This window comes from Pan paniscus, chromosome 6 (assembly GCF_029289425.2).
Source record: "Pan paniscus chromosome 6, NHGRI_mPanPan1-v2.0_pri, whole genome shotgun sequence".
NCBI lineage: Eukaryota > Metazoa > Chordata > Mammalia > Primates > Hominidae > Pan > Pan paniscus.
Window position 1 is genome coordinate 78,892,340 of NC_073255.2, and position 24,153 is coordinate 78,916,492.

Genomic DNA, 24,153 nt, shown 5'->3' on the forward strand with positions numbered 1-24,153 from the left:
CAACCTCTGCTTCCCGGATTCAAGCTATTCTTCTGCTTCAGCCTCCTGAGTAGCTGGGGCTACAGGCGTGTGCCACCACGCCCGGCTAATTTTTTTTTTTTTTTTTAGTAGAAAAGGGGTTTTACCATAGTGGCCAGGCTGGTCTCAAACTCCTGGCCTCATGATCCACCTGCCTCTGCCTCCCAAAATGCTAGGATTACAGGCATGAGCCACTGTGCCCTGTTGAGTTTATCTCATTTTCTTTGGCTTTTATTCTTTCAATTTTATGCAACCTTTAAATAAACTCTAAACTCACCAAAATTGCCCTTTAAGAAAAAATCACATCCTCATGTCTCCTTTTTAAAATAAATTTTTCCACCAAGAAACACATCTTATTTTCTTTGTACACGCTATGTAGAATTGTTTCTCTTCTTAACAATAGTTTTAGTTATATCTTAACCAGAATTTTACTTCTTAGTAATTTTAACTCATAGTGAAATTCTAAGAAGTAAGCAATTTTAACTATTAGTCATATACTAACAATTTATGAGTACATATTTTATGGTTTTTTAGAAACGTAGGATTTTAAATGGAAACATCTTTTTTTTTTTTTGAGATGGAGTCTTGCTCTGTTGCCCAGGCTCGAGTGCAGTGGTGCAATCTCGGCTCACTGCAACCTCCACCTCTTGGGCTGAAGTGATTCTCCTACCTCAGCCTCCCGAGTAGCTGGGATTACAGGCGAGTGCCACCATGCCCAACTAATTTTTCGTATTTTTAGTAGAGATGGGGTTTCACCATGTTTGCCAGGCTGGTTTTGAACTGCTGACCTTAAGTGATCTGCCTGCTTTGGCCTCTCAAAGTGCTGGGATTATAGCCGTGAGCCACTGCGCCCAGCAGGAAACATCTTTTAACGTGGAACAGGATGTATTTACTTACAGATCTAAATATCTTTTGTTTTTGTGAAATAAACCTTTAAGAAAACTTTATAAATAGGTGTATCTAATCTCAATCAACTTTGACCATACAAGATAAGATTTCTACAAACCTTTTATAACTCTTTTTCTCTTCTCTTTCTCCAAATTTTTATATCCACTTAGTTTATCTCTCTTTTTTACTTTATTATTTTTATTTTTAGAGACAGACTCTCACTCTGTCGCCCAGAATGGAGTGCAGTGCGCCATCTCGGCTCACTGCAACCTCCGTCTCCCGGATTATATATATAAATTTGAGATGGAGTCTCACTCTGTCACCCAGGATGGAGTGCAGTGGCACTATCTCTGCTCACTGCAACCTCCACCTCCCGGGTTCAAGCGACTTGCCTGCCTCAGCCTCCTGAGCAGCTGGGATTACAGGTTCCCACCACCACACCTGGGCAATTTTTGTATTTTCAGTAGAGATGGGGTTTCACGATGTTGGCTAGGCTGCTCTCGAACTCCTGACCTCAGGTGATCCACCCACCTTGGCCTCATTTAAGTTAATTTGATATCATGTAGATAATATACAAACACGTAGATAGACATATACATACATGTAGACACAAAATAGAGCTTACACATGTATGTATCTAAAAGCCCTAGAGATGCAGGAGTTCATTGTAAAAGAGTAGAGCTTCAGACCTGAGAGCAACCTGTCCACCCACAACTCTTGGGGCTCCATGAGGAAAAATAGAGGTACCCTGCCAAAGACGGAGAAGCCTGTGGTGCTTTATCTGTGTTCTTCAAGGGGTCCAAGGCTGCTAGAAGTTTCCTTTAGGTTCTCTCACATGGTACCAAAAGGTCGCAAAAGGAAGATGAGATAGATAGAAGTAAACAGAAGAGTTAATTCTAGAAAAGGCCGTTTGAGAAGATTTAGGTTTCCAAAAAGCCAGTAAAGTTTTACATTATCCTTGGCAAAAATCATGTCAGCAAGAGAAGAGACAGAGGGAGCACACATAGTTAGCATGAGTTTAGGGAAAGAGGAATTGAGTTGACTGAGAAGCTTATATAAAAAAACTCACAGGCCTCAAATTAATATATACATAAATAGCCTGAATATCAGTTATAAGTGGACTTTTGACTGTAGAGCTCTTAAATTTTTTAAAATTAAATTTTAGCCAAGTAAATAGCAAACATTACTTGTTTTTTTCTTTCTAAAGTTTACATCAAGATGAAATTTTGGAGGTGGGACATTTCTGTTTACTGGAGGTCTAGGGTAATTACTATTTAAAGCTGTTTGTCTTTGGAAATTTTTAGTAAATGTTCTCTATCTTCCAAACCACAGTATATAGTTTTATTTATGTCAGGAGAGAAGGTTAAATGAAAAAAACAAAACAAAACATTTCTGTCACACTCTAAATATGAACCAAAATTTTAAATTAAAGGCGTACCTGAACTAGTGACTCAAAACCAACACAAATAAACATGTGCGAGACCAAATCCAAGAAGTCATGCATGGCTTTAACTAAAGCTCCAAAGAGAGCACAAAAAGTGTAGCTTTTCCATGATTAAAACACCTATTAAAAACAGCTTCCTGCAAATGGGGTGCAATCTACATTTTCAGGCCACATATTCTAGTGTCTCAACTTCTCAGTTTACCATCAACCCACAAAGGCCAGTCAGAAGATGGAAAGCAATGGTCAGTAAAACAGAAGAACAAAAAATTTCCATGGGGTAGAAAAGGTTCCAAATGTGTACTCCAAAAGTCCGAGAGTCATACAAATGATAGAAAACAAATAAATTCATCATTATAAATGTTTCTTGCCTAAGCTAGAGGTACTAACCGAGAAATAAAATTTTGAGGGTGAGTCTAAAAACCTTCAATTTTTTTTTCAATTTGATTTCAGCTGCAATGCTGTTTTGCTAATTACCTGGATGTTAACATTTCAAATACATGGTAAGGTTTACATCTTTGAGGGACTGAGAAAGGCCTGGGAAAGGTTAAAGTATGTGTTGTAAATCCTGCAGCAAAGTCAAGCAGGCAATTTGAGCATGTAAAGGGTTTTTTGAGGCGGTGAAAGAAGAGCCCTCTGAAAATGTTATGTAATTATTATACAGTTAATAGTTATTCAACTTGGTCTTTAACTTGTCTGTGGCTGGATATTGTTTATGGGTTACACTCTAATTCACAGTTTCAGATGTCATTTCACAATGTCTAAAAAATATGACCTATTGAATGTCTACTTTCATGAAGTTACTGACATAATTTTGCATCCAAAATTTTAAAATTTTAAATATTTTTCTATGGAATTTGAAAATAATATGTATGCTCTTTATACTACTTAATAATGCTATCCATTTGTTCATATAATAACTAATCAAACTGTCTTAAATGTTAATGAACACTCTTTATGTTTACTTATTTGTTGTATATAAAAAAGTTCATTTTTTGACAGTTTAATGTCACCTAATATTATTTTTAATGTTTCAATTTCTCATTTACATGAATGTTTGTGTTGTTTATTTTAGTCTTACAGGTATTATTTAAACTGTCTGTGCAAATGCCTTGGAATAGTGCGTAACACATCGTGAATTCTATGTACGTGTTCAGGGCTGTTTCATCACATTTTAATCTGTCATACCCTTCTTCATTTACTGTCATTTTGTGTTTGTCCTTATTCAAATTATGTTTGTGCCTTGACTTGACTACATATTCATGGAAGAGAGAAGGTAGACTCAGACTTCCATTCGGATTAAACACAAAGTTAAATAACATATCTTCTTAGCTCACTTTATAGAATATTATATTTGTTTTATAATATAAATATGAATTTTAAGTACTGCATGAAGAATAATCTTCCCCATCTTACAAAAGAAGATCATCAGACATTGGATCATTCATGAATTACTCAAAGCTGTATTCTCTCAACAATTCTTTTTATTCTTACATCTTAACCTCCATGAAAATCTAGAGGCATGAAGTACTAGAAATTAGAAACAAATTTGCAGAAAAGCACAAATTGTCAAAATTAATCCAAGAAGAAAGAGAATATATTAATATACTTATAACAGGTAAAGATATTGACAAGATTCCTTCCCAGAAAAAAGGCTCAGATAGCTTCACTGGTAAATTCTACTAAACATTTAATGAATAATTAATACCAATTCTACACAAACACTTGCAAAATGTAAAAGGGAAAAGAAAACAATTCATTTGTTGAGGCCGGTATTACCCAGTAAACGAAACCACATGAAAGCATCAAAAAAAAAAAAAAAAAGAGAGACCATTATTCTTCATAAGTATAGACCCAGAATTTTTTTTTTGAGATGGAGTTTTGCTCTTGTTGCCTAGGCTGCAGTGCCATGGCCCCATCTCAGCTCACTGTACCCTCTGCCTCCTGGGTTCAAGTGATTCTCCTGTCAGCCTCCTGAGTAGCTGGGATTACAGGCACCCGTTACTATGCCCGGCTAATGTTTGGTATTTTTTTTAGTAGAGACGGGGTTTCACCATGCTGGCCAGGCTGGTCTCAAACTCCTGACCTCAGGCGATCCGCCTGCCTTGGCCTCCCAAAGTGCTGAGATTACAGGCATGGGCCACCGCACCCAGCCTAGAAGTCTTTAAAAACTCTAGAAAACTGAATTCAGCAACACATAAAATGTTAGACAAAATGACCAAGTGGAATTATCTCACTAATGCAAATATCAGTCAATGTAATATACCATATTAATAGAATAGAGGACAAAACCATAATTATTTCAGTAGACACACAAAAGCATTTGACAAAATCCATTACTCATTAACAATAAAGCCTCCAGAAATCTAGGAATAGAAAAATCTGCTTAACCTCTCCTACAGGGCATCTATAAATCTTTCACACATTCCAGTAAAATATAATAGAGGACATATTGGTATGTCTTACTTTATGGTTTTAAAAATTAACAACGCATAATAAAGATAATTTATTTACCTAGAAAACAAACACTTTTCTAAAAACGTTTCTATTGCATGTGATAAAAGTGGAAATTAAGATAAAAAAGAGTAGTACTGTTGAGAATGACTAAGATTTGGTATCATTAATTTTCTTATTAGCAATTAAAATAGTATCAACAATTCTAACAAGACACAGGTGCATTCTCCCCAGCAAAAAGGCATGATGATCACATAAAATCCTTATGTTATACATAACAGAAAGTATTTTATATTTGAAACATATGGCAACATTGTCATAACTACATTCTACTAAAAATGTTGCACAATACATACTCCAAAAAATTAGAACTTTCCTTGGGGACATATGGTTTTTCTAAAGATAATTGTGTTCATTATTCTGATAAGCAATTCCTCCAAAGGTAAATGTGGCTATCTGGGATTCTGGGAATATCCTGAAAAGTTACATGTTCTAAAAATAGTTCCATTGGAAAAAAACACCATAAAGCCTAGACAATGTAGCAAGTGCTTAACTGCAGAGTTTAGTTCTAAGTGCTAAAGTAAAAATAAAGGGGCTGGGCATGGTGGCTCACACCTGTAATCCAAGCACTTTGGGAGGCTGAGGTGGGCAGATTACTTGAGTTCAGGAGGTCGAAACCAGCCTGGGCAACCTGATGAAACCCTGTCTGCCCCTGAAAATACAAAAAAAAAAAAAAAAAATCCAGGCGTGGTGGTGGGTGCCTGTAATCCCAGCTACTCAGGAGGCTGAGGCAGGAGAATCGCTTGAACCCGGGAAGTGGAGGTTGCGGTGAGCCGAGATAGTGCAAATGCACTCCAGCCTGGGCAATAGAGTGAGACTCCATCTCAAAAAAATAAAACAAAGAAAGAAGCACAGGCAGCAGAAAGAAGGGAGGATGAGACAGTCCATCTGGCAGGGTGAGGCTTCCTACAATAGGTTGATAATAATAGGGGCATCATTTCTTGGGTTTTTACAGCTCTCAGGGGTAGATGTGGTGCCACACTAGAATCAAAGTAAGGGAGATGAACCTGACCAGCCTAACTAAAGCCAAAAGCCTCAAGGTTCTGCAAATCTAAGAAAAATGAGATAGTATATGAAGCCTGCAGTCAAAGTGAGATAAATAGGGAAGCTAGTCAGTCCGTGCCTTGGCTGATTTGGGAAGGAAGGCCAACTGTACTGATATGTTGGGGTTTGAATTGACCCGGAGTTTTTATAGAGAAAAATTTAATAAGTTAATTTAAATGTTTTCAGATTCATGTAGAGAAGAAAACAAAAATTCCAAGACAATTTTTTTTTTTGAGGAAAAAACCCTCAACCCAAAAAACTGAAAATCTTATCAGTTCAGGCTTGTCAAGTATAATCACACAACGTAATTTTTTTAAATATGCAAAATAAAGGACACAAAAATTAATTTTGTTCAAAAATAACAATAATCATAAAACACTTGTACCAGTAGACTTCAAGGAATTCCGAGCAGACGTACAGAAAATATGTAAGCTAGGCATGGTGGCGCTTGCCTATAATCCCAGCATTTTGGGAGGCCAAGGCAGTAGAATCACTTGAGGCCAGGAGTTTTAGGCTAGCCTGGTCAACATAGCATAACCTAATTTCTATAAAAATACAAAAATAAAAAATATATACATACATAGTTAAAATATTTAGATAAATATAAGGGATATGAGCAAAGTAAAAAATAGGAGCTAAAGTATAAGAAAAAGAATGAGCTAACAATGCCAGTTGCGGTGGCTCACGCCTGTAATCCCAGCACTTTGGAAGGCCGAGGCAAGCAGATCACGAGGTCAGGAGATCGAGACCATCCTGGCTAACACGATGAAATCCCATCTCTACTACAAACACAAAAAGTTAGCTGGGCGCGGTGGCATGTGCCTGTAATCCCAGCTACTTGGGAGGCTGAGGCAGGAGAATTGCTTGAACCCGGGAGGTGGAGGTTGCAGTGAGCCAACATGGCGCCACTGCACTCAAGCTGGGCAACAGAGCGAGACTCCGTCAAACAAACAAAAAAAAAACATAGATGTCAGGACAAGGAGAAAAATAAGTGGAAAATACGCAAGTCAGAATAAGTTAAAAATGAAATAAGAGTGCTATGTCTAATGGTTTGTTGTTGTTTGGTTTTGGTTTGGTTTGGTTTTTGAGGTGGAGTCTCACTCTGTCGCCCAGGCTGGAGTGCAGTGGCACGATCTCGGCTCACTGCAACGTCCGCCTCCCGGGTTCAAGCGATTCTCCTGCCTCAGCCTCCTGAGTAGCTGGGACTACAGGCGCCGGCCACCACAGCCCAGCTCATTTTTGTATTTTTAGTAGAGACGGGTTTCACCATGTTGGCCAGTCTGGTCTTGAATTCCTGACATCAGGTGATCCACCCGCTTTGGCCTCCGAAAGCGCTAGGATTACAAATGTGAACCACCGCGCCTGGCCTTGTCTAATGATTTTTTGAACAAAATAGAGAAAATATGGCATGCTTAAACATTTTAAAGAACTAATAAAACATCAACCAAGGAAAGTACAAAAAATATCTAAAAACATCATAATAACTAAAAAGCTTAACACCAAAATGATTTAAAATCATTGAAATATAAAATGTGAATCAACTACAAAGCAACAAGAGATTTTTAACCCATATTTGGCATCTTCATAGAATTCACAAATCAATGGATATTATGTTCAAAGTTCTGAGTTAAAATATGTCAATTTTGAATTGCATCCCTAGTTAAAAATTTTTTAAGATCAAAGATAAAATGTAAAATAATTCATATAAGTAATACAAAGTTTACTTCAGTTATTTACTTGTTTAATAAACTTATTAATTACATTAGTCATTACATAAATAAAATGCTGCTTCCTATTGTGAAACATATGATTTGTGAAGCATATAATGTTCAAAATTTTGTCTCTAAAACAGGTAACATTTTGAATGAAGAGAACAAAAATTTAATGATTGGTATAAAAATAAATTTCAGGAAAATGAAAGGTTTGTATGATGACATAATTAACATAATAGAAAGGACAGAAATCTCAATATTTGTTTTTACACATTTTGGAGGGAAAGTAACCCTGAGATATTAAAGTGCAGAAAATAATATTAATTATATTCTTGAGTTTTCAAACCCCTCTTTCCTTGGTACTTACAGAACATCCAGCACAGGCCCAGGATTCCCTGGGTGTTTCTGCCAAGGAGACTATCCAGCGGAGTTAAAGTGGAAAGCCATGTGCACAAAGATGGATGGATGCTCACCTCTAAGAGATCAGTGGGTGCAGGTTGCAGAGGGAGTTGGGTGAGTGCAGTTTGTAGAGGGAGTTGTGTGGGTGCAGGTTGCAGAGGGAGTTGGCCCTTCTTGGAGGTCCAGGGAGGGGCTACAGGCACCATCCTTGAAGTGGGTCCTGGAACTCCACTGAGCCCTCCTGCCTACAGGGGCCTTAGAGGGTCCTGGGGGAGGCCAGCCTGGGTGCCCTGTCCTGTCCGTGGCCCCTGAGTCCTACCTCACCCGCTAGCTTTTTTTTTTTTCTTACAGAGGAATCAGGGTGGCAACCCCAATGCAGCCTTGCTAGAGGAAGGATATCAAAAGTGTCAGGGTGATGGGAATAGCATTAAATCTATGAATTACTTTGGGCAGTGTGGTCATTTTCACGATATTGATTCTTCTTATCCATAAGCATGGAATAGTTTTTCCATTTGTTTGTGTCCTCTCTTATTTCCTTGAGCAGTGGTTTGTAGTTCTCCCCGAAGAGGTCCTTCATGTCCCTTGTGAATTGTATTCCTAGGTGTTTTATTCTCTTTGTAGCAATCGTAAATGGGATTTCATTCATTATTTGGACCTCTGCTTGTCTATTATTGGTGTGTAGGAATGCTTGTGATTTTTGCACATTGATTTCATATCCTGAGACTTTGTTGAAGTTGGTTATCAGCCCAAGGAGTTTTTGGGCTGAGACAATGGGGTTTTCTAAATATACAATCTTGTCGCCCGCAAACAGACAATTTGACTTCCTCTCTTCTTATTCGAATACCCTTTATTTCTTTCTCTTCCCTCACTGCCCTGGCCAGAACTTCCAATACTGTGTTGAATAGGAGTGGTGAAAGAGGGCTTCCTTGTCTTGTGCCAGTTTTCAAAGGGAATGCTTCCAGCTTTTTTGCCCATTCAGTATGATTTGGCTATGCGTTTGTCATAAATAGCTCTCATTATTTTGAAGTATGTTCCCTCAATAACTAGTTTATTCAGGGTTTTTAGCATGAAGGGGTGTTGAATTTTATGGAAGGCCTTTTCTGCATTTATTGAGATAATCATGTGGTTTTTGTGGTTGGTTCTGTTAATGTGATGGATTACATTTATTGATTTGCATATGTTAAACCAGCCTTGCATCTCAGGAATGAAGCTGACTTGATCGTGGTGGATAAGCTTTTTAATGTGCCACTGGATTTGGTCTGCCAGTATTTTATTGAGGATTTTTGCATCAATGTTCATCAGGGATATTGGCCTGAAATTTTCTTTGTTTGTTGTGTCTCTGCCAGGTTTTGGAATCAGGATGACACTGGCTTGATAAAATGAGTTAGGAAGGAGTCCTTCTTTTTCTGTTGTTTGCAATAGTTTCAGAAGGAATGGTACTAGCTCCTCTTTGTACCTCTGGTAGAATTCGACTCTGAATTGGTCTGGTCCTGCCTGGGCTTTTTTTTTTTTTGGTTGGTAGGCTATTAATTACTCCCTCAATTTCAGAACTTGTTATTTGTCTATTTAGAGATTCAACGTCTTCCGGGTTTAGTCTCGGGAGGATGTATGTGTCCAGGAATTTATCCATTTCTTCTAGATTTGCTAGCTTATTTTCGTAAAAATATTTATAGTATTCTCTGATGGTAGTTCATATTTCTGTGGGATCAGTGTTGATATCCCATTTATCACTTTTTATTGTGTCTCTTTGATTCTTCTCTCTTTTCCTTTTTATTAGTCTAGCTAGTGGTCTACCTATTTTGTTAATCTTTTCAAAAAACCAGCTCCTGGATTCATTGATTTTTTAAGGCTTTTTTCATGTCTCTATCTCCTTTAGTTCTGCTCTGATCTTAGTTATTTCTTATCTTTTGCTAGCTTTTGAATTTGTTTGCTCTTGCTTCTCTAATGCTTCTAATTGTGATATTAGGGTATTGATTTTAGATCTTTCCTGCTTTCTGATGTGAGCATTTAGTGCTATAAATTTCCCTCTTAACACTGCTTTAGCTAGGTCCTAGAGATTTTGGCACATTGTGTCTTTGTTCTCTTTGGTTTCAAAGAACTTCTTTATCTCTGCCTTAATTTTTTTTATTTACCCAGTCGTCATTCAGGAGCAGATTGTTCAGTTTCCATGTAGTTTTGTAGTTTTGAGTGAGTTTCTTAATCCTGAGTTCTAATTTGATTGCACTGTGGTCTGAGAGACTGTTTGTTATGATTTCATTCTTTTTGCATTTGCTGAGGAATGTTTTACTTCCAATTATGTGGTCAATTTTAGAATAAGTGCTATGTGGTGCTGAGAAATATGTATATTCTGTTGATTTGGGGTGGGGAGTTATATAGATGTCTATTTGGTCTGCTTGGTCCAGAGCTGAGTTCAAGTCTTGATATCCTTGTTAGTTTTCTGTCTCATTGCTCTGTCTAATATTGACAGTGGAGTGTTAAAGTCTCCTACTATTATTGTGTGGGAGTCTAGTTCTCTGTGTAGGTCTCTAAGAACTTGTTTTATGAATCTGGGTGCTCCTGTATTGGGTGCATATATATTTAGGATAGTTAGTTCTTCTTGTTGCGTTGATCCCTTTACCACCACATAATGCCCTTCTTTGTCTTTTTTGGTCTTTGTTGGTTTAAAGTCTGTTTTATCAGAGACTAGGATTGCAACCCCTGCTTTTTTGTGTGTGTTCCATTTGTTTGGTAAATATTCTTCCATCCCTTTATTTTGAGCCTATGTGTGTCTTTGGATATAAAATGGGTGTCCTGAATACAGCACAGTGATGAGTCTTGACTCTTTGTCCAATTTGCCAGTCCATGTCTTTTAATTGGGGGCATTTAACCCATTTACATTTAAAGTTAATATTGTTATGCGTGAATTTGATCCTGGCATCATGATGCTAGCTGGTTATTTCACACATTAGTTGATGCAGTTCCTCATAGTGTCGCTGGTCTTTATATTTTGGTGTGTTTTTGCAGTGGCTGGTACCAGTTTTTTCCTTTCCATATTTAGTGCTTCCTTCAGAAGCTCTCGTAAGGCAGGCCTGGTGGCGACAAAATCCCTCAGCATTTGCTTGTCTGGAAAGGATTTTATTTCTTCTTCACTAATTAAGCTTAGTTAGGCTGGATATGAAATTCTGGGTTGAAAATTATATTCTTTAAGAATGTTGAATATTGGTCCCCACTCTCTTCTGGCTTGTAGGGTTTCTGCAGAGAGATCCACTGTTAGTCTGACAGGCTTCTCTTTGCAGGTAATCTGACCTTTCTCTCTGGCTGCCCTTAACTTTTTTTCCTTCGTTTCAACCTTGGATAATCTGATGATTATGTGTCTTGGGGTTGCTCTTCTCGAGGAGTATCTTAGTGGTGTTCTCTGTATTTCCTGAATTTGAATGTTGGCCTGTCTTGCTAGGTTGGGGAAGTTCTCCTGCATAACGTCCTGAAGTGTGTTTTCCAACTTGGTTCCATTCTCCCCATCAATGTCAGGTACACCAATCAATTGTACGTTTGGTCTTTTCACATAGTCCTATATTTCTTGGAGGCTTTGTTCCTTTTCATTCTTTTTTCTCTAATCTTGTCTCCCTACCTTATTTCAGTAAGTTGATCTTCAATCTCTGATATCCTTTCTTCCACTTGATCAATTTGGCTATTGATACTTTGTGTATGCTTCACAAAGTTTTCATGCTGTGTTTTTCAGCTCCATCTGGTCATTTATGTTATTCTCTAAGCTGGTGACTCTATAATAACTGTTGGTTATTACAGCAGTTCCTGTAGCCTCTTATCAAGGTTCCTAGCTTCCTTGCATTGGGTTAGAACATAGTCTTTTAGCTCAGAAGAGTTTTGTTATTACCCAACTTCTGAAGCCTACTTCTGTCAATTCATCAAACTCATTCTCCTTTCAGTTTTGTGCCCTTGCTGGAGAGGAGTTGTGATCATTTAGAGGAGAAGAGGCATCCTGGTTTTTGGAATTTTCAGTACTGTTACACTGGTTTTTCCTCATTTTGTGGATTTAGTTACCTTTGATCTTTGAGGCTGATGACCTTTGGCTTGGGTTTTTGCGTGGGGGTCCTTTTTGTTGATTTTGATGTTGTTGCTTTCTGTTTGTGAGTTTTTCTTCTAACAGTCAGGCCCCTCTTCTGCAGGTCTGCTGCAGTTTGCTGGAGGTCCACTCCAGACCCTGTTTGCCTGGGTGTCACCAGCAGAGGCTGCAGAACAGCAAAGATTGCTGCCTGCTCCTTCTTCTGGAAGCTTCGTCCCAGAGGGGGCACTGGCCTGATGCCAGCTGGGGCTCTCCTCTATGAGGTGTCTGTTGACTCCTGCTGGGAGGTCTCTCCCAGTCAGGAGGCATGGGGATCCGGGACCCACTTGAGGAGGCAGTCTAAGAGCTCGAGCGCTGTGCTGGGAGAATCCTCCTTTTCAGGATCTGCTGCTCTCTTCAGAGCCAGCAAGCAGAAATGTTTAAGTCCACTGAGGCTGTGCCCACAGCTGCCCCTTCCCCCAAGTGCTCTGTCCCAGGGAGATGGGAGTTTTATCTATAACCCCCTGACTGGGGCTGCTGCCTTTCTTTCAGAGATTTCCTGCCCAGTGAGGAGGAATCTAGAATGGCAGTCTGGCCACAACCGCTTTGCTGCACTCTGCTGAGTTCTGCTCAGTCCAAACTTTCCAGCCTCTTTAGCACTGTCAGAGAAAAACTGACTACTGAAGCCTCAGTAATGGTGGACACCCCTTCCCTCACCAAGCTCAATCATCCCAGGTTGACTTCAGACTGCTGTGCTGGCAGTGAGAATTTCGAGCGGGTGGTTCTTAGCTTGGTGGCCTCCATGGGAGTGGGACCCGCTTATCGAGACCACTTGGCGCCCTGGATTCAGTCCTCTTTCCAGGGGAGTGAACAGTTCTGTCTCGCTGGGGTTCCAGGTGCTACTGGAGTATGAAGAAAAAATTCCTGCAGCTATCTTGGTGTCTGCCCAAACAGCTGCCCAGTTTTGTGCTTGAAACCCAGGCCCCTGTTTGTATAGGCACACAAGGGAATCTCCTGCTCTGTGGATTGCAAAAACTGTGGGAAAAGCATAGTATCTGGACTGGATAGCACAGTGTCTCACCACTTCCCTTGGCTGGAGGAGGGAGTTCCCTGGCTCCTTGCACTTCCCGGGTGAGGTGATGCCCCAACCTGCTTCTGCTCGCCCTCCATGGGCTGCGTCCACTGCCTAACCAGTCCTAATGAGATGAACTGGATACCTCAGTTGGAAATGCAGAAATCACCCGCTTTCTGCATTGGTCTTGCTGGGAGCTGCAGACTGGAGCTGTTCCAAGCAACCCCACTTTCTCTCTTTTTGCTCCTCAAAGTCACTAAGGTCTTAAGAGCTAACACTGAAGATCAACTTTGTATTTGTATACATGTTTTATTACAGAAAATTTAAAACATATACAAAATAAAACAGTATAATACAACTGTTATCCAGGCTCAACAACCTGTGCCAAGTTTGTTTTATCCATACTTCAATGCATTTTCTTCCCAGACTTTATTAGTATTTTTTTCTGAAATAAGATGTGTGCTAATTGAAGGTAAAATCTTGGCTGAGCACAATGGCTTAAGCCTGTGTAATTCCATCCTTTTGGAATGACAAGACAGGAGGCTCACTTGAGCGTCAGAGTTTAAGAGCAGCCTGGGCAACATAGTGAGACCACATGGCTACTAAAAATACAAAAAAAAAAATGAGGCATGATGGTGCATGCCTGTATTCCTAGCTACTTGGGATGCTGACATAGCAGGATCCCTTGAGTCTGGCAGGGTGAGGCTTTAGTGAGATGTGATTGGGCAGCTACACACAAGCCTGGGTGACAGTGAGACTGTCTCAAAAAAAAAAAAAAAAAAAGAAAGGTTTACTCTTAATTGTACCTTTTTAAACATCAGTACACATATATAAACAATTTTTCTTTTAAGAATAGAAGTACCCAAGTTAATAATCATTAACGTGAACCCATTTGTTACTCAGACTTTATCTTTTAATTAGTTTTTCTTTTTTTAAATAAGATGTGAGCTCATTGAAAGGACCAATCTTGGCCAGGCATAGTGGCTTGCATTTGTAATTCCATCCCTTTGGGAAGCCAGAGCTCACGAGTTTGAGGCCAGCCTGAGCAACATAACAAGACCTCACTGGGGCAACGTAGTGAGACATCATCTCTACAAACATTTTTTAAAAATTAGTTGGGCATGATGGTGCACACTTGTAGTCCCAGCTATTTGGGATGCTGACATGGGAGGATCGCTCGAGCCTGGGAGGTCAAGGCTGCAGTGAGCTGTGACTGCACCACTACACTCCACCCTGAGTGACAGATTGAGACGCTGAGAAAAAAAGGTACACTCTTAACTGTACCTGTTTGACACATCAATACATCCATATAAACAATCCCTTTCGTAAAAATAAAAGTACCCCACTTAACAATATTGATATGCATGGGAATTACCTATACATTTTTTATTTCTTTTAGTTTGGATTTTTATTGAAAGGAAACACCTAGAAACATTACGTAAAATCTAGATTTTGAAAAAAATAGACCTGAACTTGGTTTGAGAATTTCAAAATAGACATGAGTTTTGTCTGAGAATTTGTCTTTCTAACAACGTACAGATCTTACAGCACATGGTAGATACAAGGACTCTTTTATCTAAAATAAATAAAATTTAACGAATAAACATTTTAAAATTTGACCTGTGGCTAAAGGATGAATCAAAACACCTGTGCAATGGGTTATCTGTAGAAGTATATTTTAATGACAAACTATTAATAACCAAAAAAGTTATAATAATTTATTAACTAACATGAGCAAAATTCCTATTATGGTATCTATGAAAATGCTTTCTTAGAGTAAAATATTCTCTTGTCTTGCAAGGGCACTGGTTAATAACAGCAAAGATTTGGAGGTCAATGTCTCATAAAGTAAGTAGCAGACCCCTTTCACACCCATAGCTGGCCTTCAGAGTTATCGAAAAAATGGTCATTTACACAAGAGCAGATAATTTTCTTAGGTTCTATTAAGTTTATATGTTAATGTTGTTAAAAAATTTAACTCAGTTTTCTTATAAGATTATCTGACAAAATTTTATATGTTATAATATCACAATATATTATGTAATATCATGTAATATAATAAAATTTTGTCAGATACGGTGTCATATATAATTTGTTATTTCATAAAACATATACAAAAAAACAAAATTTTATGTTATGATATCACAATGTATTATACCATATATTATATATGATTATATATCACGTATTATATTATGATATCACAATGTATTATATATATCGTATGTATAATACATGATATTATATCACAATATATTATGACGTCATTATATATTATATCTGACATATATTATATCACAATATATTATATTATATATTATATTATATTGTATTATATTATATTATATTATATTATATTATATTATATTATATTATGTTGCATTATATATTATATTATATAGTCCAGCTAATTGACATGGCCCAGCAGACTGCCCAGGGCATGAACTACCTCCATGCCAAGAATATCATCCAAGGCGATCTCAAGTCTAACAACATTTTTCAACACAAAGATGAGTGACTCTCGTCTGGCCACAGTGAAGACAGAGTGAAGCAGGGCCCAGCCCTTGGAGAAGCCTTCAGGTTCTGTTTTATGGATCGCAGCTGACCTGAACCCCTTCAGCTTCCAGCCGGACGTCTATGCCAGTGTGGCTGTGCTCTAAAATCTCACGACTGGCTCACTGCCTTACAGCCACATTGGCAGCTGTGACCAGATTATCTTTATGGTGGGCTGTGACTCTTCATCCCTGGACCTCAGAAAAATCTCCAGCAACTGCCCGAAGCCATGTGGTGCCTGCTGTCTGACTGCCTCATGTTCCAGCAAAAGGAGTGGCTCCTTTTGCCCCAGACTCTGACCACAATTTTTCTGCTGCAAGGGTCGCTCCCCAAGATGGAGGGGAATACCTCTAAATCGTCCTTTTATCAAACCCAAGCTGATGAGTTTCCTTCCTGACTACTCAACACAGGCTGTCTTGAGCCTGACCTTACTCCCAGCCACTAGGGAGCCAATCTTAGCCCGCCATGCCAAGGAGCCCTGCCCACCAACGAATCAATGTTTTATATCTGTCCTGAAGTTGCATCAGGATCTCATATCCCCCACCCTGTTAGATGAGGGGGTCCCGATGTGCTTTCCCAGTTCCTCTAAAATTGGAAAACTCTTAAAGATTGAGCCCCTGCCCCCCTCCATCATTTTATTTTTTGGCTTAGAAGATACCTCTAAATTGGGGGAACTCCTTCATCTCTCATGGCTAAAATTTGTAGCAGGGATTTCACTCAGAACCTCTATGGGATTTGTGCCTGATGTGACTTCCACTGGACTTTGGGGTTCTCAACACATCATGTATTTTGGGGGTTCCCTTTTTGTCCTCTCCTCCATTCAAGGACTACTGTCTTACTTCATTAAAATACAGAGAATTTTGCTGAAAAAAAATAAAGTGTTTCAAATAAAACCTTCCCAACCTTTGCCTCTGGGGAAAACATAATTTTATTAAATTATTTATGTATGTATTTGACCTCTGCTCTAAAAAGAGACACTACTCACTTCACACAAGGCTGTTAGTTATTTAAAAACATCCTTGAAAAGATTGTCCAAATGGAAGATTATATAAGATGTAAAACAAATTAACCAACAAGTCTATAAAAATTGGCTCCCAACAGAGTACAACATACACTTAAAAATACAGAAATATTGGTACAACCATTACAGAAACATTGTGAAGCTTTCTCAAATAATTAAAACAGAATTGCCATATTATCCAGCAATTTCACTTCCAGATATATAACCAAAGAAAATAAAATTAGTATCTAAAAGAGACATCTGCCCTTCTGTATTCATGGCAGAATTATCTACAATGACAGAGACATGCAAACAATCTAGGTATCCATTAATAGATGAATGGATAAAGAAATTATGGAATATTTATATAATGGAATATTATTCAGCCATAAAAAAGAGAATTCTGCCATTTGCTACAATACGAATGAACCTAGAGGACATTAGGTTAAATGAAATAAGCTAGACACAGAATGACAAATACTGTTTGATTTCACTCATATATGAAGCCAAAAAAGTCAAAGTCATAGAAACAGAGAGTCCACAGTGGTTGCTAGGGGGTGGTGGGTGGCAGAAATGAAGACACGGTGATCAAAACTTTTAGATATAAAATAAACAAGTTCCGGTGATTTAGTGCACAGCATGGATGTTCACGAATGTTGTCTTAGGCTATCCCTATTTCTGTAATAAAATACTTTAGAACAGGTAATTTATATAGAGTCTAAACTTACTTCTCACAGTTACAGAGGCTGAGAAGTCCAAGACCAGGGCACTAGCAGATACACATAATATAGTACCTGCTAATTATATTAATTTGATAATTACACCATATATATGTATGTAGGTAGGTATTGGAGCTTCACATTTTAACCTTATATTCATTTTATGAAAACGTTACTCCTGTACAACTTTATTCTGTCTTTCCCTCCTAGTTTGGGTACTAATATTTAAATCTACATATGTTACAAACACAACAGTTTGTAGTTATCTGCTTACATAATTTTATTTTTTTAAATAAGCTGAAATAAGAAAAAAGAGCACTTGTGTATTTACAGGTTTGTTTTGTTAAACTTCTTATTATTCATTATGTTATTGTAATCCTTCACTTTTTCTGATGTATTTTTTTAAATCTTTGTAGATACAAGTTATTATCTGGAAAGATTTTCTTAGCCCAATATATCTTTTCTTGAACCCACTTTCTCTGTGCTGTAATTGGCAAATAAATTAAATTTCTTTATGTTATAGCACTGAAGATCCCATTACAAACAATATTACACAGTTGCTTTTGACAATCAGATAATATGAGAAAAAATATTTCTTATATTGCCTTAAATATTTGTTACATTTACTAGTCCTCTTTGTCTTTTGGGGGCATTAAAATTATCTGGGATTACTTGCATTCAGCCTGAAAACTTATTTTTATTCTTTCTCAAATGATCTGTCTGCTATCAAAAAATTGCCTCAGCTTTTATTTACCTGAAATGTCTTTATTTTTTATTTATTTTTAATTGATAGTTTTTCTGAGGATAAAATTTTTAGTGGACATTTTTTCATCTTTGAGCATTGAAATACGTATATATTCTTAGAAGCTGAAAAGCTTTTAAGAAGAAAAAAAGTTTTGATCTGAGAATGTTCAGTGATTTGAGGAATTCAGAAGGGAAGGAAATGCTTTCTGATGAGTGAGCCACAAGTACTCTGTGAATATAGATAATGTGCACCCTACATGGGTGTGATTGTGGATGTATGGAAGTTTCAGATACGTATAACTTACTTGTTGTAAGATAAAATGCTTAGGCTACATTTTAAAGAATTTATATGAGATAGTCCAGGTTAATCAGGATAAATGGGTAAAATTAAAATGATAATATTGGTAATAATTTTGACCGTGCAATAAATAATACTGATGATAGGATATCTATTGCTTTTTCAGATATATAAAATATGATTCCTCTTCACCATTAAGACGACCATAGTCCACTTATGACACTATTAAAAATTGCCCTTTTTTTCCAAGCTGGTATTGGACTCACAGCCAACACCTTCCTCCTTTTCTTCTGTATCTGCACACTGCCTCTGGACTGCAGGCCTAAGCCCACTGACCTCATCACCTGTCACCTGGCCCTTGTCCACTTAGTGATGCTCCTCACTGTGAGCTTCTTGGCATCTCTGGACCTCTTTGAGTCACAGTATTTTCAGAATGACTTCAAGTGTAAGGTATTCTTCTACATGCACAGAGGGATGAGGGCTCTCCATCTGCACCACCTGCCTCCGGAGTGTGCTCCAGGCTGTCACCATTACCCCTGGCACCTCCTGGTTGGCAAGAATTAAACAGAAATTCACACATTGCATCTTTCACTTCTTGGGGTTCTCAGTTTCTTTCTCAGCAGTAACCTGCCCTCCTCCACTGTGGCCTCTTCTAATGTGACCAATAGCAATGTGCCAAGTATCAGTAAATACTGTTCACTTTCTTACATAAGCTACATCATCAGGAGTCTGTCTTTCATGCTGCCACTACTTGCAGATGTCTTCTTTGTAGCAGTCATGTTGCTCTCAAGGGCATACATGGTAATTCTTTTGTCCAGGCATCAGAGACAACCCCAGTACCTTCCCAGCACCAACCTGTCTGCGAAAGCCTCCCCAGAGAAAAGGGCCACCTAGACCATTCCGATGCTGGTGAGTTGCTTTGTGGTTATGTATTGGGTGGGCCTCATCATCTCATCCTCCTCAACCCTGTTATGGGCTTATGACTCATTCATCATGGGTATCCAGATGCTTATGGGCAATTTCTATCTGTTAGCCCTTTTATGCTAATTAGTTCTGATAATAGAATAATCAAAATTTTGCATAATGTGTTATATAAATATCATAGATGATAATAAATTATGAAAATAATTATCTGAAAAACAGATTTGGACATCAAATAATTCAAGAAGCAGGTGATTTTATATATTATTTTATTACACTTTTATTTCATCTAAATACTTTTGAAAACTATGCTGCCAAGAACTTGGTGGTTTCTTTAAAGTCCACCGTCATAGTCCCCTGTGTCCACAAGTTTCTTATATTTAATTTTGATCCCTTAAGTTTTATATAAGACAACTTTTCTATCTTCTTGAAGTGTACACTTAAGATGCTCCTGTTGGTAGATAAAATTTCTCTTTGTGTGTGTGTGTGTGTTTTACTTCTGAAGGTTATTTAGTTTACCCTTATTTATTAAATATATGCTAGCTATGTATTCAGTTATAGGTTGAACAATAATTTTTCAGCACTCTTAATATTTCCTTCTCAGTTTTCTGGCTCTGCCTGGGCTGTGGAGATTTCACTCTCACATGTGTAGATTCTCTCTCTCTCTCATGGCTTTGAAGTTTCTTCATTCTCTTTGGTGTTATGCAGTTTGACTTATTGTGTTGGATATCTTTCTTTATTGCTTTTTCTTTCTTTAATTTGGTGACGGAATCTTGCTCTGTCACCCAGGCTGGAGTCTTGGCTCACTGCAACCTCCGCCTCCCGGGTTCAAGCGATTCTCCTGCCTCAACCTCCGGAGTAGCTGGGATCACAGGCAGCTGACACCGTGCCCGGCTAAGTTTTTTGTATTTTTTTGTATTTTTAGTAGACACGGGGTTTCACCTTGTTGGCCAGGTTGGTCTTGAACTCCTCATCTCAAGTGACCCGCCCTCCTTGGCCTCGCAAAGTGCTATGATTACAGATGTGAGCCACTACACCCAGCCTCTTTATTGCTTGCTTTCAGGCACAGTGTCTCTTTTAGGCACATGTCTGGTTTTTACTTTTAGAAATTTGTAAATAATTATTTATTAGTATGACTTATTATTTGTGTGAATTCAAGTGAAATAATTGTGCTTTATTCTTTGTCATTCTATTCTTCACATATGTATAATTACGTTCATATTACTATTATTTTGTTTCTCTTTCATTTGGTTATATTCGTTCTGCTCAAAATTTCAGTTCATTAATCCAGTTCACTAATTCTCTCATCAACTTAGTCTAATTTTATAATTAACTCACATATCGTATATTAAATTTCTTTATGTTTAAATTATTCCATTTCTATTTGACTCTTTTCCAAATTTCCTCATTCAGTTTATAGTTTCCTGCTCTTTCAAAAATTATTTGGATATCATCTTTTCCTCATTTGTTTTTACCTAAACATTTAAAATATTTAAATTTAATATTTTATATTAATATTTACAAATATAAATATATTTATAATACTTTTTAAATTTAAAATATTACAAATATATTTCCAGTATGCAAAGTTTATGTGATATCAAATTTCTTCCAACCGGGCCAGGCACAGTGGCTCATGCCTGTATTGGGAGGGAGAGGCAATCCAATCACTTGAGGCCAGGAGTTCCAGACCAGCCTGGTGAACATGGTGAAACCCCATCTCTACTAAAAACACAAAAATTAGCTGGGCATGGTGAGGCATGCCTGTAACCCCAGCTACTCAGGAGGCTGAGGCAGGAGAATCACTTGAACCCGGGAGGCGGAGGTTGCATTGAGCCTAGATCGGGCCACTGCACTCCAGCCTGTATAACAGAGCAAGACTCTGTCTCAAAAAGAAAAATCTTCTAACCCTTTTTCCTCGTAGCTTATTTTCTTCTGTGCTTCATACTTTTTATTTATTTTTTATTTTTTACAATAGGATCCGGTTTATTCTGCCTTGGCAGGGTGATCCTGAGAGTCGTGGGTGTCACCCTCTCCTGGGCAGAGGGAGGGGCCGTGGGCCAGTCAAGCCAATGGTAGGAGAAGCGCTGGTGAGGGGCGGAATTTGGGGTTCAGGGGTGTAACCCCAAGAATGCAGTGAAACCAGGCCGAGGCCCAGAGGCAGCTGTGGTAGGCCAGGGCAGGGTGGAAGGCAGTGGACTGGGCTCGGGCCGGGATGACAGGGCCAAGGACTCAGGCCACACTGGCACCCCGGGAGGCGGGGCGCAGTGTCGCATGACGTAGAAAATGAATCACAGGCCCAGGGCTCACAATAAGCACATGGACAAGTGGGCACAGACTCGCAGGCCAGATGGACCTCCAGCCACGGCCGGGCCAGACTTGTGGACACAGGCGCAGTGTCACATACAGACCACGGGGAGACATGGCACTAGGGGACAAACGGACGTGACACCACAATGCACAGGGCAGGCCACAGAGCTCGAGGGACGTGGGCAGGGGCCTTTTGGCATTTCTGCGCTGGAATCGTGTGAGACAAGGGTGGTGGCCGCTCTGGAGGTGCCTGGGGGTTCCCTCATGACCCCTCTGGGCTTAGTCCATCCTCCACACTGTTGTGCAGCTTCTCCACCTCCTGGTAGAGGATAAATACTGTTACCCTTATCCCTGGTCACATCCAGGGAGACGCGGTCCAGCGGCCCAGGCGGGGGACAGTGCCGTTCTAGAGGTCCTTGAGCCCCTCCTTCCTCAGGATCTGCAGCCATAGGCCGGTGTGTTCCGCATTTGTGCTGCTCCAGGCCCCGCATCCGGGTCTCGATCCCATCCAGAGGAGCGTTTCCCAAGACACTGGCTGCGCCCACAATGGCTCCGAAGACCCCAGCGACCAGCGGGTCCATGGGCTTGCTGGGGTTGTCCCCTCGGTACCAGCTGTGCAGGGAGGTCAGGAGGAGAAGCAGACGGCCTGGTTCCAGCCCTGCTTCAGCGTGGGTGCCATGAGGCCCCGGTGAGTCCCCTTGTTCTCGCACAATCTCTCTAACCTGGTGGGAGACTCCTCTGCACTGGAGGTCTGGAAAGGTCTGGCCGTGGATGAACTTCACCTTGATGGTGTCCATGGAACATACGACCACCATGGCCTCGGCCACGCCAGCGCCCTGGCCGCACCGCAGCCAGCGCTGCCGTCAGGCCGTCCCTGGGCATCCCGCGTCTGGCTGCTGTGGAACTGGAACATTCAGAACCCAACGCCGCCCTGGAGACAAGAGCCGCAGAGCAGGGAGCCGAGGCCGCGGTGCCGGCCCGGGACGCCATGACCGCGACAGTGCGCACGCGGGATCCATGCGCAGTGCCCGGCTGGTGCCAGCGCTCGTCCGGCTGCAGCTACGACCTCCCGCGCTCCGTGGGGAGTGGACGCCCATTTCAATGCCGCCGGCCAGGCCGCCTGCTGGTGTCGCCTTCCCCGGAGCCTCTGCTGGGCCTTCCCGGACGCGGCGCGGCGTGGCCACGGCGGGCGGGAGGCGGGCGCCCGCTGTGATCTGAAGTCCCAGCCTCCTAAACTCCGCACTGGGACCTTAATTTGGTTTTAACACAAATGAAGATCTCACTAAAGATAAAAAGGGATGTCTTGGCTTCTAATTTTTGTTAAAAGCAATAGCATATGTTGTATAGGATAGTGCATTGGGGTAAATCTTTTTTTTATTATTTTTATTTTTTCATCAGCCCACTGACATTGAAAGGGGATAGTTTTTAGGTTATTGACGAGCAGTTTTCTCTCAGATAACTGCCTTAGTATAGGGGTTTGTGGTCACGTTGATGAGAGCGTAGGCTGGGGTTAAAAGTCGTTATGGCAGTAACAACCTTCTGAGGACCAGGAAATTCAAATCCCTCTCATGATACTTTGCTAATATCTCCCGAGTTTGCTGTGCCTTCCCTTTGTACCTCTTCCCACACGTGGTTTCTTGCACTTGGCCCAGCTATATTCCACTGTTTTGACTCCATGCTTCTTAGCCGGGTGGCAGTGGTGAGGGAGTGAGGAGATCTCTAATGTTCTGAGGAAGCCTCAGACTTAGCACTGTGAACTGGGGTGTGGGGTTACTGACCGTTGAAGAGTTTCCTGCCCATCCTGTACATGCAATGCCAGGACAAGAGCACATTCCTGTCCCTCCTTGTCCATGGTAGGGGAAACGTGCTCCTTCTCCATGCTCTTAACTCCCAGTTGAAGTGGGCCTTGAACAGTGCCCTGTAAATTAATGGTTTCTTTTCTTTATGGGAGATGCATCTGTGCAGAAATGTGGGTGTTGGCCTTGTTCCTTCACCCTCAGTTCCATGAGCTTTTCCCCAGTGCCCTTTGGCTCAGGTTTGGATGCTCTTTCTCTGCAGATTAGGCCTCCTGTTTTATAGGAGAGATGTGAGGGCTGTGTCTCCAGAGTTGCAGTAGTGGATGGGATAGTGGTCCCTCCCCATCAGCACTGTGGGGTAAGCATCCTCAGGATTCTACCCCATCTTCCCTGACAGGCCCTGTAGGGTTCCTAGAAAAATTATACACAACGGTATAAACCCTATGTCTGTAGACTCCAGGGTTTCTCATTCTCCTCACCCACCCACACACAGCCACCAGGAACTAGTTCAAAAGTTCTGGCTTAATTTTACCAGTTTACATGGTCTTCAGGGTACACATAAAAGCCTGGAGCCTGTGTGACCTGCAGGCTTTCTGCATCCCCTGATGTTGGGTTTGTAGTCTGCCCTGTGACTTCAGTTCTTTCAAGGGCTCAGGAGAAACCATCCATTCATCTGAAGTTTCTC

At 40.1% G+C, this 24,153-nt stretch overlaps 1 pseudogene; it reads left to right on the plus strand.

Moving 5' to 3' along the window:
- Positions 1-18,813: 18,813 nt before the first annotated feature.
- On the plus strand, positions 18,814-19,550 carry LOC117981244 (vomeronasal type-1 receptor 94-like; annotated as a pseudogene).
- Positions 19,551-24,153: the final 4,603 nt, after the last annotated feature.